This window comes from Chlorocebus sabaeus, chromosome X (assembly GCF_047675955.1).
Source record: "Chlorocebus sabaeus isolate Y175 chromosome X, mChlSab1.0.hap1, whole genome shotgun sequence".
In the NCBI taxonomy this organism is placed as follows: domain Eukaryota; kingdom Metazoa; phylum Chordata; class Mammalia; order Primates; family Cercopithecidae; genus Chlorocebus; species Chlorocebus sabaeus.
The window spans coordinates 129,904,127-129,923,104 of NC_132933.1; positions in this window are offsets into that span (position 1 = coordinate 129,904,127).

Sequence of the window (18,978 nt, forward strand, 5' to 3'; positions counted from 1 at the left end):
CCTGCTTGAACTTTCTGAACCTCATATCCTTGATGCCTGCCTACCACCCTGTTCAGCTCTGCTGCCCCAGGGTCTTGAAATCCAAGGTCAAGCCTCTCAGGCCTGTCATATACCCACCTCTTGCATCTAATTCCTCATCAGCTTATCTCTGAGTCTCATCTTGACCTTCTGTGCTTGATTTGTTTCCCCTGTGTAATTCACTGGTTATCTCAATGTCATTAGTGCCGATAATGATAACAGGAAGGAGATATAAGAATGGGGGTTCCTGAAAACGTGCTTCAAAAGGGTTCTGACTAGCATACCAATCAGTTGTGAATATAGAATCCAGAGATAAACTCACACGTTCACACATTTGTTCACTTATATACAAACATGATAGTGCTATGCCTTTATAACTATTTATTGGATATTAATTATCTCCCACAAATACTTAAATATATTCAAAATGTTAAATAATTTAGAGGCTGGGTTCAGGGACCTTGTCCCGTAGTCTCTGTCTTCCCTGGAATTTTCTACAGATTTTTAGATGCAGTGAGTGCTCCCTGTGTTTGGATGGGATTCATTGCCTTGAAATGCATTTGGGTCCAAGAAATGACATTATATCCCCTTTGCATTTATTGTTCAGCATTTCTAAAGTATCATTTCCTGCCTAGGTGGGAAACCTTTCTGTAAACAGCACGCTTGCTTTCTAATCTGAGCCTGTTCTATACAGTTAAGAGAGAGAACAGTTTCTCAGTGTGGCCTCAAGGGCAACTCTCTGGATAAGGACGATGACTCATCCTCCCAGGGTCTTCCTGCTGAAACGCTGCAAATAAATACATTCTGCAGAGGACGCAGAGTACTGTGGTACAAATAACAGAAAGCCCAACCCTTCTGAACAAGGATGATTTGAAGTCACAAAACTGTCAGCCACAGCTGAGAAACCCCTTCCAAAGGAAGAATCAGTGGACTAAATGGTGCTCCTGCATGTTTTGCCACTTTAAAATGGTGCAAGCTTATTTACTTAAAATTTTAAAGAATTTGCTTAATTGCAGAGCCTGGAAGGCAACACTGAAATGCAGAGATAATAAGAAAATGTCAGGCCAAAAAACTAAGGATCTTGGTGAAACATTAACAGTGCCGAATCAAAAGAGGTGTTTAGCTATATTTATGCAAATAGCTTGTTTTTTGATAATACTTGTAATTATATAATTACTGGGAAATATAAGAAAACAGGTTTTTAAAAAAATCTCTCAACCTAGATGGTAAACTCCTTATTGAATATTTTCTCCAAGGATGAGAACATAAGGGACAATAGGTCATGTAAAATATATTCCTTTAACAAAGCTTTATTAACTTGGTAATACTTGTCATGGCCATGCCAGGCGTGGGAGTAGGATGAGGGCTTGTGTATATATCTGGAGAAGAGCCCAGAGGAACCCACAATCCATTGTGGAGCAGCCTTATAAACACCGGGAGATATAAGAACACATAAGAGTCCCATACTTGGAGGAGGGGATGGTAGTGATCAGGAAAAAGATAGATACGGAGCTGTGTTTGGAAAGACAGGCTTGAGTTCCCTGCATGAAGAAAGGTGGAATTAAGATTGATTATTCCAGATAAAATGAGCAGCTTATGCAAAGAAACAAAGCGTGAGACCCCATTTTCCCTTTGGAGAACTGTAAGTAACATTCTGTATAGCTAGAGCTTAAAGGGAGAAGGGAAGCATGACAAGGCTGAAGTGGAAAACAGGTAGACATTGAAAGGCCATGTCTTAGGTTGGGTTTCTCCAGAAATAGGCCCTGGGATAAAAACTTTAAGGCCAGTGGTTCATTTGGTAGGTGATTCCAGGAAGCACTGTTAGAAGAGGGGAAGTGAGAACAGATTACAACTGTGGGCAACTGGGCATCTATCCACTGGGGACCTCTGGAGAGACTGTGTGTCTCTGAGTTATCTCACTTGAGAAATGGGAACTGGGATCTATATCCAGTCAACTCACATCTATTTTTGGGTGAGGGCTGCTCACTGATATGGGGGGCTTTCCCCTGAGGCTAGAAAAAGCCGTGAGGCAGAGACTTACATGTGCTTGTGGTAACAAGCTGGTGGCATGTATAAGAAAGATGAGTGCTAAGAGGATAAGGATGGGACACTAATAGTATCTAGTCTAGTATAGGCCATGTATGCCATGCTAAGGATTTAGGCTTTTAACCTGAGGGAAATGAAGAAACAATGAATTATTTTAATATGGAGGGTGGTGATGTGATGAGATTCGCATGTTAGAAACATTTTTTTTTTTTTCTGGTACCAATAAGAAGAAGGGATTACAGTGGTCCAAGAAAAGTGGTAGAATTAGGCAATTACGATGCTTTGCAGTAATTTAGAGGCAAAATCATGAGAGCTGGAAGCATTGGTGTGCTGGTGAATGTTTAACAGTTGACTCACACACATACACAGAAATCCTGATTTGTAAGGTTTGGCGATACTTCCAGCATGGCCAAGTTCAAGCTCCCAGTGCACTGTCACTGAATGCTGCGTCAGGAGGAAATAGATGTGCACTATCATCTCTCACTCCAGCACACCACTGGGCCGACTGTGATTGTATGTAGAATAAAGAAACTATTTGAAGAGAAATTGAGTAGAATCGTAACTGATGAGGGGATGGGTAAGATGTTACAAGGCAAAAAGAATGACACTCAGATTTTTGGCTTCTACAACTAATTAGGTGATGAATCCTTCATTGAGACAGGAAATTTAGAATAATGATAATATCAGTGATAGTAGTGGCAATAGCAAATAGAATGCTTACTATGTGCCAGGCACTACTTTAAGCCTTTTATACACATTAACTTATGTAATTTCCACAAAAATCTTAAAAGCAAGTCATCATTATTATAACCATTTTACCGATGAAGAAACTGAGTTGCAGAACGGTGAATCCATACACCCCAGTTGTTATGTGGCTGAGTCAAATATCGTCAAATATCCAGTTAGTGTTCAAATTTGCCTGATTGTTTTATAAGTACTTTCACAGTTGCCCACTCAAATCCATCATTCTTTTTCATTTTCTTATGAGATTTTTTTTCACAAATTATTTGGTAACTTTCATGTATAGTTTTGTGAAAGCAGGGCAAATGCTTGATTCTTTCCCTTTAGCTGCCAGTTTCGGAACAGTGAGTAGGTTCACTAACACATCCAAAGATGACCTTTAGAATTTATCAAAAAGTGGGTGAAAGAGATGAACAGATAATTCTCAAAAGAAGACATTTATGCATCCAACAAATATATGATAAAATGCTCGTTACCACTGGTCATTAAGGAAATGCAAATCAAAACCACGATGAGATGAGATACCATCTCACACAAGTTAGAATGGTGATCATTAAAAAGTCAGGAAACAACAGATGCTGGAGAGCATGTGGAGAAACAGGAACCCTTTTACACTGTTGGTGGGAGTGTAAATTAGTTCAACCATTGTAGAAGACAGTGTGGCTATTCCTCAAGGATCTAGAACCAGAAATACCATTTGACCCAGCAATCCCATTACTGGGTATATACCCATAGGATTTTAAATCATGTTATTGTAAAGACATATGCAAATGTATGTTTATTGCAGCACTGTTCACAATGGCAATGACTTGGAACCAACCCAAATGCCCGTCAATGATAGACTGGATAAAGAAAATATGGCACATGTACACCATGGAATACTATGCAGCCATAAAAAAGGATGAGTTCCTGTCCTTCACAGGGACATGGATGAAGCTGGAAACCATCATTCTCAGCAAACTAACACAAGAACAGAAAACCAAACACCACATGTTCTCACTCATAAGTGGGAGTTGAACAATTAGAACACATGGACATAGGGCGGGGAACATCACACACCGGGGCCTGTTGGGGGATGAGGGCTGGGGGAGGGATAGTATTAGGAGAAATACCTAATGTAGTTGACGGGTTCATGGGTGCAGCAAACCACCATGGCACATGTATACCTATGTAACAAACCTGCATGTTCTGCACATGTACCCCAGAACTTACACAGTAATAATAAAAAAGAAATTACCATATGAATACCTGGAAATGTTTTTAACAGCTTTACTGAAATCTAATTAGCATACCATAAAATTAACCCCTTTAAAATGTACAGCTCAATGGTTTTTAGTATATTTACAGAGTTGTGGCACCAGCACCACAGTTTAATTTTAGAACATTTCCATCGTCTCCAAAATAAACTTCATGAATACATAGAATTTTTTAGATGTTTGATGTGTTTCAGTACATTTTAGTATGATTCTTTTGAGGCTCAAATTGTGCCATATTTGGTCAGTGGGAGCACCTTTGAGATAGTTTCTATACCAAGTTACAGTGAAAATAAAATGAAAGAATCATTTTTCAAGATGCCTAATATTTAGGGGGTGCTAAGATTGTGGTCATCAACCTTGGATGCACATTAGAATCACTGCAAGAACTTTAAGATATCTTGATACGTAGTTCATTCCCCATACCAATTACAGCAGAAGCTCTGTGGGTGATACCTAAGCATCAATACTTTTAAAATCCCCCATGTGGATTCCGATGTCAAGTCATGGTTGAGAACCACTGAACTTAGAGGATGTGAATTCATTTCCTTTCCTTCTCCCTCTCTCTTTTCCTACACCCTGCCCAGTCTTTTCTTTCTCAATCCTTACTTCCAGTCCCAGTCAACTATATCACTTTTTGGCCCAGTCACTCAAGCAAGCTACCGTAATCACTGGACACTTTTTTTTCTCCAGCATTCCTTAAATCCAAAGGATTTTATGCAGATGAATGACAAAATCATATTTTTACTATAAAAAGGATACTTCTGTCAACAATATGAAGAAGATATTGATGAATTAAGTGAAACTACTCACTATTTAAGTGCTTCCCCGGGACTTAATGTAATAACCTTTACATTCCTTAGCATGATATTGTAGGCTACCCATGACCCAGTCTCAACCTCTGTTACCAACCTTATTACACACTCTAAATCTCTGTGCCCTTCAGTATGGTCATATTTGTATACATTTTATCTAACACCTTGCCACAGAAAGGGTAGCCTGTCATGGACCTGTAGCATTGGCATTCCCTGGGATCTTGCTAGAAATATAGGATTTGAGGCCCCACACATAGGCCCAACTGAATGCAGTTTGCATTTTAACAATAGTCCCCAGTTGATTCATAGGCACATTAAAGTGTGAGAACATTTCTCTAACATACCATGCACTTTCCAGCCTTTTCTTCCCTCCTTACGCCCTGTTATTTCTGTACATGTCAGTTCTTCCCCTTTTCTCTTTTGATTCATCCTTGAAGCCTTAGTTCAAATGTTGTTGCCCTGAATTCTTCATTGATTTCCCACATTCCCACCTCTGAATATAAGGGCTCTTTTCTTCTTCACAGCTGTGATGGTATGTTTGTCATATTATTCTCATAAAACCTTAATTTGGGTTTTTTAGTGACTCAGGTACATGGGAGACAACTATATTCAAAGCTCTTGAGTGCAATAAGCATGCCTTATTCATTTCTGTATCTACCTAGCACTGTACTTTGTAGATATTACAATTTCTATTTAAAAAATAAAAAGGGGAATACCTGAATGAATAAACCTGGTTAGAGAATGTCAGCATCTGCTTTCCCTGACCCTTTCTGTAGAAGTCACTGATGTCTTCAACTGGCTCACTAAGCCAGTTTATTTTTCTATCCAGGCTTGACCAAGGAAAGCAGCTTATGTTAACATCACACCCACTAGATATTGATGTCTGGAATTACTGTGGACATGAACTCTACCACATGTGTTTGGTGTGAGCTCTGGGTACTGCATGCTCACTGATCTGCTTCCTTTTCCCTATTCCTAACCCCCTTCCAATATTACTGTGTGCACCCAGCATGTAAAACTCAATTTATTTCTATGCTTGGTTTGAAATATCATTCTTCTTCTGTCTTCTAGCAGACTCAGTTCACCCTCCCTGGAGATATATATATATATGTGTGTGTGTGTGTGTGTGTATGTGTGTGTATGTGTGTGTATATATATATACACATATGTATTACCTGAAATCACCAACATAGCATTTTTGAACACTGCACTTTAGACTGCTGGTCAATGCTGTCCACCAACCCACACATAGACACACATGCAAACACCACACGGACAGGTTGCTTCCTCTAAACCAGTCTTAAAATTATCCTGCTTTTCTTCTGTGGCTCCTGCTTGAGCTTATTATGGAGAAATGCAGTCCTTGAGACTTTGACTTGGACTTTGGGACATAGGGACTGAAGGTTGGTCAATTGTGGCTTTACCAGGTACTACGAAAGCTGGTCTGTTTTGTTAGGAAGTATTTTTTATGAAGAGCCTTAGCACTAGGCTGAGGTATTTGTGCTGTGTTTGCATTGTGCTGGTAATTCCACCTATGCTATGCCTTCATGTAACTACTGTCCTAGTCCAAGTTAGGTTGCCGTAAGTACCTAAGTACATAAGCACTATGGAATGGGTGGTTTATAAACAACAGAAATTGATTCCACAGTTCCGGAGGCTGAGAAGTCCAAGATCAAGGCACTGACAGATTCAGTGTCTGGTGAGGGCCCAATTCCTCATAGATGTCTTCCCAGATTAACCTTACACGTGGTGGAAGAGGAGAGGGATCTCTCCGGGGCCCCTTTTATAAGAACAATAATCCCATTCTTAAGAGCTTTACCCTCATGATCTAATCACTCCCCCAAAGTCTCCATCTTCTAATACTATTACATTCGGGGTTAGGATTTTAACATACGAATTTAGGAGGACATAAACACTCAGTCTATTGCAGCTACTTAGGGCATAATAAATTGATTCATATCTCATTAATGTTTCTAACTTATTTCTATAGACCCACAAGTATTATTACGGCCAATATATCTCCTAATTTAGTGTTGTCTTTTATCTCTGAATTGTCCAAAATCTAATGGCTTACCTCACTTATAGGGGCAGGAACTCAGTCCTCCATCAGTTCTAGATGGGAGGAGAAATGGTCTCTCCACTCCTGTTACCTTTTGCTGCCATATGGTGTTATATGAAGCATTGTCCTGTGACATCCTGTTTACTCCAGGGTAATATGTCTGCTGACCCAGGTTCCCATGTAGGCTGCAATGGTGTGCCAGATTTGGTCTCCAAAGCAGCAACTCTCTTGGATTCATACTCACATGTATATCTCTTATCTGCAGATATCACTACTGCTAGTGTATCTGGGTCTGAAGGGCCTTCCAAACATAAACCATATGCTGATTTTTTTTTAACTACTCATTTTTTTTTTCTTTTTCCAGACGGAGTTTTGCTCTGTCGCCCAGGCTGGAGTACAGTGGTGCGATCTCGGCTCACTGCAATCTCCGCCTCCCGGGTTCAAACAATTCTCCTGCCTCTCAGCCCCCCGAGTAGCTGGGACTACAGGTGTCCGCCGCCACACCCGGCTAATTTTTCTAGTTTTTAGTAGAGACAGGGTTTCACCATGTTGGCCAGGCTGGTCTCGGACTCCTGACCTCAAGTGATCCACCCACCTTGGCCTCCCAAAGTGCTGGGATTATAGGCGTGAGCCACCGTTCCCAGCCTTAACTACGCATTTTATACGTCTAGCCATGTCTGTGTTCTTGGACTAGATTTACTGATTTTTCTTCACATATATAATAAATTCCACTCCTTAAATTTGACCTGTGACCTTCATCTCCCAATACCAGTTGCTGTTCTTAACTCAGCAGGTTGTTGTAATTTTCAACATTGGGAGATCCTGATATTTGCATATTTCTGGATACATGTCAAAATTGTTTTAAGAATTGTTTTAAGAATAGGTAGTGAGTTCACATTTTATTACATAATAGGCAATAATTAAAATACTGTTAAACCAAATATAAGTTGGCCATGGATAGGTCAATCATGTGAATGTGCCATGAAGTAAAGGTTATAATGAATACAATTCTGTGTACCTGGGTTGTAAATAAATTAAAGTATTTTTCAGTTTTGGTCATACAACTATTTTTTTCCCTTCATAATCCAAGTGACACCAAGTAGAAAAGTAGTTCACAATTTTATCTTAGAAAATTTCATATCCGTCTTAGAACACATTAGCCTCATTAGTAAGAAATCTGAACTTCATCAATCCATCTCCCATTTTGGGATAAGAATCAAACTATAGGCTCTCTGGGGTGTGGTTTTCCTTGAAACTCCTGCTTGTAAAACAAAGGGAGTCAAATGCCTGCTGCCATATGCAAGTTTGGGTCTAAATTACTAGAGATTCCTTTAGTGAGTTAGTCTGTTCAGTATTTACTTATGTATGTGTGAAATATTATGGGTGATCTTCAAGGCTAGCATCTTGCAAAGGCTAGTCCTAGAAGACTTTTAAAAGTATCGGTAGTAGAGAATAATGTTACCTCTTTATTGAGACATGCATGCAGCACGCATACTGCATGCATGCCTCTCAGTTAGGTTCCAGATCAGTTCCTTGTTATCATACTTTCTAAGTTTTATTAGCATCTTCAGACTATGAAAACTCTTCTGCATGGAGGAGTTGGTGTTGCCAAGTCTCATCTAAACTTCATCTAATTTGAGCTCTTCTGTTTGTTGAACTCCTGAACCCCACACCCATGACCCAATTCTCTGGGAGAACAGTATACTCTGCCCAATGTTGCCCTCATTGGAGGTGACTGACCATGGAAATGAGTAAGAATTGGCTACCAAAGGGTTATTCTCTACTTGGTTTCTTTGTGGAAGAAGGAACAAGAACATGGCTGCTGTTGGGATATTGGTGTATCCAAGGAGTATTACTACATTTACTCCCATTTAATTATTTTCCCCAAAGGCCAACAATAATACCTACTCACTATAAACATTTAGGAAACAGAAAAGTTTCAAGAAGCAGGAAGAAAAGACTCACCTATGATCCCAACACCCAGAGGTAATAATTTATCATTTTTGCTGTATCTTCTTTGTCTTTTCCTATGTGTTGCCTAATGTAGATATGTAACAGCTTGTGGTTTAAACCTAAGCTACACCCATTGTTTGGAGTCAGGCATATGTGATAAATTTGTAGGTGGCTCATCAGAAATCTTTTTGCATGGTGAACCTACATTAAGCAGAAAAGATAACTATTGGATACTGGGCTTAATACCTGGGTGATGAAATAATCTATACAACAAACCCTGTGACACGAGTTTACCTATGTAAACAACCTTCACATATACCCCCCGCACCTAAAATAAAGGTTTAGAAAAAGAGAAGCTTTATAGGACCTAACAAGCAAATGAAAAGATGCTGAAAATTGTTAATCACTAGGAAAATGAAAATTAAAATTGCAATGAGATATCATGACACACCCATTAGAATGGCCAAAAGTGAAAAGTCTACCATTGATAAGGATATAGGGCAACAGGAACTCATACACTGCTGGTGGAAACGTAGAACAATATAACCACTTCGGAAAACAGCGGTGGTATCTCAAAAAATTAAACATGTATCTACAATATAATCCAGACATTTCACTTCTAGGTATTTATCTAGTGAAATAAAAGCATATAACACACATAGACTAATACATGAATTTTCATAATAGTATTCAACATAGTAGCCAAAATCTGAAAATAACCCAGTTGTCCATCAACCAGTGCATGGATAAACAAACTTTGGTATATCTATACAGTGGAATACACACAACTTATATGAATCTCATAATACTTACGCTGAGTGAAAAAAGGCAGCGGAAAATAAGCGTACATAGTGTATGATTTCACTTATATAAAATTCCAGAAAATGAAAACTAATCTCTAGTGAAAAAAGTGCAGATTATTGGTGCTTGGGGATAGGGGTTACAGAGGGGCAGGATGGAAGGATTACAAAGGGACATAAGGAAGGATATGGTGGTGATGTGTATGTTCCATACCCTACTTTGTAGTGACAGCTTCATGAATATATACGTATGCCAAAATGTCTCAGATATTCACTTTAAATATGTGCAGTTTGTTGCATGTCAAGGACAGCTCATGAAAGCTATGAAAACATATTCTTTCCTGGATGAGACACCGTATTAGTCAGGGATCATTGGTTATAAATTACAGAAAGTGACTTGGTCTCAATTAAATTAAAAAGAATTTATTAAATGGATAAGGGGAATTTATAGAACTGTTAGGAAGGCTGAAGACCAAGACCTGGAAGGGAGCAGAAAAAAAGACAATTTCAAAGACCCAGAAAATAGGAAGGAGAGGACTACCTCATACCTGGTACCATTTGGTTAGAGTGCCTCTGATGCTTGATGACTACCTCCTGCCATTTTCAGGCTAGAGTAATAGGATAATGGACTTACAGCATTATCATTCGGTGAAAGAGTAAAATTCCGGTGAGGGAGTATTCTCCTTGGCTGGGAGAAAGGGGCTATGGCTAATTTCTTAGGGAGATCATAGTGCTATTAGGCAGGGAGAGGAGATGCTGGGTACCATTTTAAAATAAAAGCAAAATAACAAAATACAGGCTGGGCATGGTGGCTCATGCCTGTAATCCCAGCACTTTGGGAAGCTGAGGCAGGCATATCATTTGAGCCCAGGAGTTCCAGAACAGCCTGGGCAACATGGTGAAACCCCGTCTTTGTAAAAAATACAAAAATTAGCCAGGCATGGTTGTGTGCACCTGTATTCCTGGCAACCTGGGGGGTGAGGCATGCTTGAGTACGGGAAGGTCAAGGCTGCAGTGAGCCAAGATCGCGCCACTGCTCTCTATCCTAGGCGACAGAGTGAGACCCTGCCTCAAAACAGAAACAAAAAGACCCCAAATGCCTACCATTCTTGAGAACATTCACATTCTCTTCCAGTTATTATTGATCCATAACAAATCACTCTTAATGATACCAATTTTTCTGGAGACTTTTTCTTCCATATCCTTTTTTTTTTTTTTTTTAATTAAGTTGGTTTTCACCTTTCTCTGGTAAGGTGAAAGGTTTTCACCTTTCTCTTTCTCCTTGAGTAGCTTAATAATCAACCATCTGAATTCTCTATCTGGCAATTCAGAGATTTCTTCTTGGTTTGGATCCTTTGCTGGGGAGCTCTTTTGGGAGTGTTATAGAACCTCGTTTTGTCCTATTACCAGAATTACTTTTCTGGTTCTTTCTCATTTGGGTAGACTATTTTAGTGGAAAGGTCTGGAACTCAGGGGCTGCTGTTCAGATTCTTTTCTCTCATGGGGTGATCTCTTAATGTGGTGGTCTCCCGTTTCCCCTGGAGATGAGGCTTCCTGACAGCCGAATTGCAATGATTGTTATTGCCCTACTGGGTCTGGTCACCCAGCAGGGCTACCGGACTCTTGACTGATGCAGAGGAATGTCTGCAGAGTTCTGTGATGTGATCTGTCTTCAGGTCTTCCAGCCGTGGACACTGCTTGGGTGATGGGTTCACCAAAATCTCAGAAATCATCACTAAAGAATGTATCCATGTAACTAGACACCACCTGTTCCCCCCAAAACTATTGAAATAATAATAATAAATCACTCCTAAACTTAACAGCTTAACATAACAAAAATAATTTCATTATTTCTCATGTGGGTCAGGAAATTGAGGAAGGACTTGATTGGGTGGTCTTGGCCCCAGCTGTCTCTATATTTGCAATGAGATGAAGCTGAAATAGTAAGGGACTGGAGCATCTTGGGCCTTCCCGGGAACCTTTCTCTTCTTGTAACCTCAGTTTTCTTTATGTGGTTTCTATTCATGAACTAGTCTGGGCTTCCTTACAGCATAGCAGCCTCATGGTGGTTGAAGTAGTCAAGAGAGAACATTCCAGTTGATGAGACAGAAACTACATTGCCTTCTGTGACCCACACTCAGTGTCACTTCCACCCCATTCTGTTGGTTGCAAACAAGTCACAAGCCTACCCACATTCAAAAGGACAGGAGACATACCCTATCTCTGGATAAGAATAATGTTAAGGTCACAGTTTGAAGAAGCACCTGTGATGGGAGATACTGTTGTGGCCATCTGTGGAATATACATACTGCTATGCTTGCTCTTAATAGTTAGGGCATTTCAACTCTTCTGGTCTCAAAGTGCGTAACTTAGCACACTGAATTACACAATTCTTGTGGGACGGTGTCTTCAAAAATGAAATCAGTCTTTCTTCTGCTTTCATGGAGGCAGTATAACTTTCTATTTGATTCTTAAAGATCTTTTGAAAGCTGGACTCCAAATTTTCCCTTGGCAATGCCTAAAGAAGAGATGTCATGGTAAAGAGCACTAGAATGATATTTATAAGCTCCAGAGTCCTATCCTGTCTTTGTTGTAATCCTTGGCAACTGAATCGCAGTTTAACTCTCTGTAAAATGGAAATTCTGTTTCTCCTATGCACTCCATAGCTTTATGGTGAGGAGCAAATAAGGTTGTTAGTGTGAAAACACTAAAAATGAAAAAAGGTCACATAAAAATGAGATATTGCTATTGTCCTTTTAAGTAATTTTAATGTTTCACAGCCCATTGAGGCAGGAAGCTTTTCCTAATATTTGACTTAAATATATTTAGCTGTCATAGTTCTCTGTAACCAACCAACTTGAAGTTGGTTGTGCTGTCTGGTGAAATGGTGACAGAGCCACATGCTCTGTTGTTTTCACTGTATTGCCACCATATAATTTGATTTGTATTCTGTGCATCACATAAACCTATTGCTCAGCTAGGAAACAATTCTGAGCTTCTAGCTTCTAGCATAATCATTCAAAAATCCCCAAATCATTATCCTGATCACTGTATTGCAATGCTATGGCTTAATACAGACTTTCTGTTTTGGTTCATTGTCTCTAGACTTCTTATTTTACATTGGTCTACATTAAACTGCATTCTCTGTTTATTGGTCCAGTCACCATAAGGTACCAATCCATCTGAATCGTGCCGTTGTATTTTTTTCCAACATACTGTGTTTATACCATATAAAACTAATAAAAATCTATGTCGCTTAGAAGAGGTTATGAATATTTTATTGGTTATACTTCAGGGTCAGACTAACAACTCAAAACAGGTTAAGTCAATGTTCAGGATACCAGGCCACTGAGCAAAACAGAGCTTCCAGGAGGAAAGGAAGCCAATATTTTCCAAGGGAAAGCTTTGATAAAACCTGGTTCACTCTATAAATTTGTACTATATTCTCCAGTGGCCTAGGGTTCATAATTTTAGAACTCTCATTTTATCTCTGTTTAAATACCCATGTTATAGTACCTTAAAAAAATACTTTCCTGAAAAGGAATATGATCCATTCAAAATGAGACTGCCTACGTCAGAAAACCAATTAGCTCGGACCACTGTAAAAAAAAGTTGCTTAAGAATTAGACACATTTAATGAAAATTAAACTCAAATGACGGCTGTCTTCATTCATGCCAAACATGTTTGGGGTCTACCATGTGTCGGACAGTTAGGTGAAGTAAAAAGTAAACTGCAGAGATCTGCTTTCAAGAAATTATAGGTTAACAAAGGAAAAACTCAGTGATAAATAATTACAGTTCAGTTCTATGTGAAATGTCTTGGGATATTTCCATAGAGAACTGCAGGTATATAGAGCATGGGGTGACTAATTCTGCCTGGGAAGATTAGGATGTTTGAGAAGAACAAGAAATTGAGTTTAAGCAACAGTATTGAGTATTGAGAGTATTGACCATTTTCTTCCTTGGCTTTGAGACATTGTGGAGTATGAAGAAATCACATATTCATAGGGCAAATATAGCCTGTTATCTCCCTGGTCCTCCCTCACCTACCCCAGCTTCTGGACGTGATAGAAACTCCTACAAGACTCCTGGAAAATTAAAGGGATGATCAGGAATACATATATATATATGTGTGTGTGTGTGTATATATATATGTGTGTGTGTGTGTGTATATATATATATTCTTTCTAAAGCTTACTGAAGATAGTGAGATGTTATAATTGGAGGATCAGGTAGAAGAAATTTACAAGATAACTTGAGGTCACAATTCTAAAGAGCAATGTATTAGTTAAGTAGACAAAAACAGTCAGTTGCTTTTTTTTTTTTTTTTAAGATGCATAGGCCTGCAAGGGGTGTGTGACCATGTCATGCACACACATGTGCATGTGTCTGGATTTGTGCAGGGAATCAGAAAAATATCATCTCTGGCAGTGCTTTGAGAGGATTAAGAAAACTCTTGAATACAATATTAATGCTATATTTTATTCATTTATTTTGATGAAATCTTAACACCATTGACTAGAAGAGAATATTGTGATTTTTGAAGGGTTCTTTTCCCAAACTCAAGTGACAGCATAAGTCAGTTTCCTTCAACTGATAATTAATTATCTATGACAAGGAAGTATGAGAGCAACAAAAATATCCCTTTCTCTAAAGGACTGACCATGACATGGGAGATAATCAGTCATAAAAACAAGAAGGAATTCCAAGAGGAGTCATGAGGCAGTAAGTGATCAATCTGAGCTCATTTGGTTGTTTATCTTTCCTATATTTTGAATGGCTATAGCGTTTATTGTCTCTTCTGCCTAATTTAGCACTTAATAACATAGTCTCCCTTTGTCCTTTGTTTGATATATGAAGGTCTTGTTTCTCCAACCAGACTGTATTCTCTCTGTGGCAGGAATTTTGTTCTTGTCTTGTCTCCTCTCCCCTCACCTGCCAGTGCCTAGTGGAGTGCTTAAGTGTCATCTATTAGATGTCCAGTGAATACATATTTGTTGATGGTTTAAGAGGCCATGCAGTCAGGCTCAATTATTTTACTTCTTCAGCCCCAGCTTCCATTTTTGGAAAACGAAGTTTTACAAAACGATTAAACTTGATGATTTTCTAAGGCCTTTTCCAGTCCTGTAAATCTACAACTAAGATTTTAATCTGCTTATATTTAACTATCTGGAATAAACCTACCATTAACATCTGTAATCATATGTTAATATTATACAGATACCTGCTATTTTTCTTAATTGTGAAGCCACCATATTTTACTTATCTATCCATGAAATTATACCAACAGATGTATAGCTTGCACATACTGTGTGCTAGATATTTTAGGAGATACTGGAGAGTCACTGGTGAGCAATGTAGTTCTCACCCTACATTGAGAAAGGAAGGAAGGAAGGAAGGAAACAGATCATTTGACGATAACCACAAAGTGAGATGAAGGCTATGCTGAGAGGAGATAACCAGATATGGAGGAACATGTCTGAGAACCCAACCCTGACCCTTGGTCTTCTGAAAGTCTTGCTTGGTAGTGATATTTTGTCTGAGATGACTTGAAGGATGAAGATGGGTTGATTTATTAAAGTCAGGGAGCAGAGGGGCAACACATGTAAAGGTCCTGAGGCAGGAGAGAGCATGACTTACTGAAGGAATTTCGGTTAGGCCTGGAGTGAGATTTTGAAAGAGAGATAAGGTAAGACATGAGATGCAGAGATGGGCCCAAATTCAAACCTTTGTATTTTAAGAAGTATGGAAGTCACTGGGGCAGGGAAACGGGGGGCAAGGAGATGACATGACAGACTTGTATTTCAAAAAATTCCAGAATGTTCCAACAGTTATGTTTTATGTTCCAGCCATTGAAATCCAACACACATTTTCTGACATAATCTAAAATCATCTGTATCTGACTTAGACATAAAATGCTTTAACTTCGTTATAGGTAGCAGATGCTCCTAATTGATTCTCTGACGCATTTCAATGTTTTTTAACAGAGATGAACCATAACTGTTTTAAGTAACATTAATGCAAATTTAAAATAGTGCCACTGATTATTTTTGTAATTAACTTGCTGATACCCTCAATAATTTATTTTCTTTTAATACAGTTGCTGATCGGTAAAAATGTTCAGTGCGGAGTTAGTATGAAAACATAGTCAAATACATTGGTGGAAAGAGCATAGACTGGATTTGGATGCATACTAGCTCCTTAATTGTTTATAATGCAGACTTGAGTAATTCATGTGACCTCTCTCGGTTTCAGTCTCCCTTTTGCAAAAGAAGGATTATAAATCAGGGTTTTGGTAAGGATTCAAATGACTTTTTGTAACATATCTAGCAAATGATGTGACCCACAGTAAGAGCTCAATAAATATTAACTCACTTTCTCCTCCCCAAAGGCTCTTTTCAGTGGGAAATGGAAACTGGGGTTTCTCTTTATTTTATATCAAAAGCTTAATAAGAGCTATTGCATGGCAAACATCATGCTAGGTCTTAAGAATGGAAATATGATTTAGCACCTGATGTAAAACTTAGCCTGGTGGAGTAGAAATATGTATTATAAAAAATGAGATAACAGCTTTCCTTTCTAATCCATACCTTTCCTTCATAGGACAAAGAATTGTTTCACTTTTTGGCTCAAAGTCTTTATAAGAAAATTTTGATCACATCTCAGATTAATCAGACAAGTAGTCAATTTAAAAGGAACCATAGATGTGTCCTGTGAGAATGGCTTTTATAGTTCCAGGCTTTTATTTAGGTCAAGTTTATGGAAGCCACAGTTTAATCCAAATAAAGTTATCTCTGCCAATTTACATTAGACACTTTAGGGCCAGTAGGTAATTCTAAATAAAAAAATTAATAATCACAAATATTATACTATTAAAAATTGAAAAGCATCAATCAACAAATATTTATTGAAAACCTACTATATTAGTCATAATAACATTATGGATAATAATGGTATTTAGATACAAACCTCTTTACTACCCTGACTCTATGTGTGATACTTGATGATACTTTTCATCGTATGCATGACGAAACTGAGCTATAGAGAGGTAAAGACATTTGTCCAAAGATATGTGACTAATAAATATAGTAGCTGGAATTCTGATTCAGGCAATTTGGTCCTGGATCTCACATTCATTACCTCCCATGCTACCCTGACTCTATCTGCAATACTTGGTGCTATGTGCAGCTCAGTGAGTCAGGTGCTATCTGCCAGGTATTCTGCGCACTAGGAAAACAAAGAGAAAAACATGTCAGCCATGACCTCCAAGAATACATGATCTAATTGAGAGACAAATCCACTGACAAGTAATTATGGTACTGCCTAACAATTGTTATTATAGTGTTTACTTCCCCAGGTCCCGGGGGTAAGGGGTGGGAGATAGACAGAGTGAAAGATGTAAACAATGCAATACACTCATTATTTATTTATTCTTCATTAAGGCAGAGTCTGAAAATTGGCAGCCCCAGTTTTGTTTGACCTTCTGGATTTTTAAAAAATTATATTACTTGCCAGCATTGAAAAGTCAGGAGATTTCACATAAAATTCCAGATGTCTGGTTTCTAGTGAAATTTCAGAATATTTGGTAATACAGGGCCCATAGTATGCCATGACAGAAAGCACCCTGAGCTTAGCAGCTGGCACTCACTTTCACCAGAAAATGTGCCCATTTATTAGCTACAAGCTCCCACAGACCTACTTTAGGGATTCATGTGACCTGTTGGTTCTTGTAGATAGATCAGTTTGCAGCCTGCTGTTTCTAAAGTTCTCCAGAAGTTCATAATGTATCAGGGTATATAGTACCCTCACTGATACCTAAATAACTGAAGTAGCTCAGTCCTGATTGCTCAGAATCATAGATAGGCTTACCATCGTGTTCATTTCTTTTCTTTCTTCCATTTTTTTCCCCCCTGAGATGGAGTCTTGCTCTGTCACCCAGGCTGGAGTGCAGTGGTGCGATCTTGGCTCACTGTAACCTCTGCCTCCCAGGTTTAAGCAATTCTTCTGCCTCAGCCTCCCGAGTAGCTGGAACAACAGGCACCCACCACCACCTCATTGGCTAATTTTTGTATTTTTAGTAGACACAGAGTTTCACCATGTTGGCCAGGCTGGTCTCAAACTCCTGACTTGGTCGTGATCCACCTGCCTCAGCCTGCCAAAGTGCTGGGATTACAGGCGTGAGCCACCGTGCCCGGCCTGTGCTCATTTCTTGTGTGAGCCCCAAGGCCCTGGGAAAAGTTCTAGCAACATTTTCACATAAATCACATGTTTTTGAAACATATGCAAAAGTCAGATATTTTGGGTGCAACTGGTTAATGCTGCTGTCTCTTTCCATTCTGAGTTCATTCCCCACACATCCCTTCCTGTTAGGGGTGCTGGAGTGGCTATGGGCATTTAAAATAAATATTCTCTTCTCAATTCACTTCTAGATAAATATTTATTTTTTAATTTTTAAATGTATCTTTTATTTTTAAAATATTTTAAAATGTTTTAAAAATATTTATTTTTTCAAAATCTATTAAAGCATCATATTTTTTCTTAAAGAAGTCCCTACATTATATAAGCTTCAATCTTCCTCTGCCCAGGATGCTTCATTCTTACCTCTAAAGGCATTGGTGTACTGGGGTCAGCTTGTAGCAGCTTTTGAGAGACACTGCTACATTATCAGGAATTTTGGAAGCAAGCTTTTAAGCACAGCCAACAAGAATGAAATTATATAGACACAATTAATACATTATTTTATAAAAATGGAATTAATACAACTCATTAAGTCCTAGTTATTTGACTACATTTTACTATTATCCATGATCTTGAGGTTATTTACATCTGTTTTCTCTGTATGGTAGAAATACTACATAATGCGTGTACTGCACATCTCTTTCCAACTCTGTACTCAGTGATGTAATGCTGGTAACTTGAAATTGGCCAGGGTCAGAACATTTACACCACCGAAATTGGCAGTCTACAAATTCGGGCTTTTTTTTTTCCCTGGAGAGTTGACTATTACATGTTCACCAACACATTGCTATCTGATGGTGTTGCTGCATATTTAGACTGAGTGGTGCTGGTACCATCTTTCCTAGGGTAAGCAGCCTCAGTTCTGGGGACACACAGAAATCAAGATAATGGAATGGTTCATAGATAATTTATTATGTAGTTGGATGCTCTCTAAAATAGTTTTTTTTTCTCTCTCTCTTTCCCTTGTCATCCATAAGGGGAGAATCCAAGGATCTTTTCCCATCTGCTGCTGTTCAGAAACTAGCGGTATATTTCACTTCCTGCAAGGGAATAGG